Here is a 1,462-nt window from a genome sequence, read left to right on the forward strand (position 1 = left end):
ACCTTTATCATGCCATTAAGATTGCGAATTTACGTTTCTTTTAAAACCCAGCGTAAACTGATCTCCCATACTGTAATAAAGGCTTATCACTCCCGAATCGAAAAGTAAACCGCAGTGACAGACTCTCGAATAACATAACGGCTGGTTTTAATAAGCCTCTTAGAGTCCAAGACAGACTGCCAGTTAAAGCAAGGTTTTCGGATGATATTTCTTTGCTTATCTTAATCTCTGCCATCGCTAGTTGCAAGCACTATTGCAATACTCCTTGCACTAAGCTTGAACTGCATCGACATTACTTCAAAATCCAATAAACCTCCTAAAATCGGCAACTCCAAATCATTATACATACATAAAAATAAGAAGTATATAACACATCTATTAAAACCTTATTTATTCTTTCCGAATATTGAAATTTTACGTTCATTAACACTTACCAACGAAGGATCAACTAAACCGAGATAAATCCGGTAAAATTAGCATAAAAGTCTCTTGAAATAGAAACATATGGAATGATAAATTATATTAAATATGGGACGTTAATATTATTTACAATCCTCAATAAAAACTTAAATAAAAGTAAAAAAAAAAAAAGGTTATCTGGCATTAACTACCCTAAACACATGAAAAACAAAACAAAACAAAAAAGCAAGCAATATAATAAACAATAGTCTCCCCCAAAAAGCCTAAATAACCATAGGCCTATAAATCACAATGTAAACAAACAATCAAAAGTCAAACACACGAAAATAGCCTCACAAAAATAAAATAAAACCATATCATCTACATCTTTTTAAAACATTATCTTTCAGATAATAAGGTAATTTCAATAAGATGAATACGATTAATGACGATTTTCCTCAACCTTGAAAATGAAAAAAAAAAAAATCCCTGATAGCGCTGGGAGAGAGAAAAAACGTCACTCCTTCACCTCTGACGTCTCGGGGGCGACTGAGACCTTAATCGCTGGGAAATTACATGGTGGAAATAGCGATTCTGCTGCTCGGGATATTTATCAATTTTGGGAGTTAAATCGGTTGATACATGAGAATTTGTTTCTTAGATATTTGTTCGGTGTGATTAAACGGGTAACAATTCTGGATGAGGATGATTTTGAAGGTCTTGTTATTCGTTTCTCTTTTATTTTCGTTCGCTCGATTTGGGCGCTTTTTCGCTAAAGTGGTTTCTTTGTGCTTGCTTAGGGCGTAAATCCTGCGTTTATGGTGTGATATTTTCATACTTGTGCATTCGGTGATGTTTTTAGTATGATTTATGATTTGCATGTTTGGTGGTTTAACGAATTTGGTCGTTTGGTTTGGTCTAACGCAATATTCCGCTATACCTCTCGAATCTAGCGCTCTTTCGTCAGTTTATCAAACTTTTCAAAATGTTTCATACAAAATGTCTAAAACCGCAACAGCTGTCACGCCTTCCTCTGCGCCTTCTGCAAATAAACCAGAGTTCG

At 34.7% G+C, this 1,462-nt stretch overlaps 1 protein-coding gene across 1 annotated transcript in view; it reads right to left on the reverse strand.

The window, feature by feature from the left end:
* LOC119588538 (isopentenyl-diphosphate Delta-isomerase 1-like) overlaps positions 1-945 on the reverse strand; it is a 37,361-nt gene extending 36,416 nt beyond the window's left edge. Inside the window, exon 1 of the mRNA XM_037937178.1 lies at positions 863-945. The gene's annotated coding sequence lies outside the window, so the exon portion shown is untranslated. The remainder of the gene's footprint in view (positions 1-862) is intronic.
* Positions 946-1,462: the final 517 nt, after the last annotated feature.

Source organism: Penaeus monodon, chromosome 24, assembly GCF_015228065.2.
Source record: "Penaeus monodon isolate SGIC_2016 chromosome 24, NSTDA_Pmon_1, whole genome shotgun sequence".
Taxonomy (NCBI): domain Eukaryota; kingdom Metazoa; phylum Arthropoda; class Malacostraca; order Decapoda; family Penaeidae; genus Penaeus; species Penaeus monodon.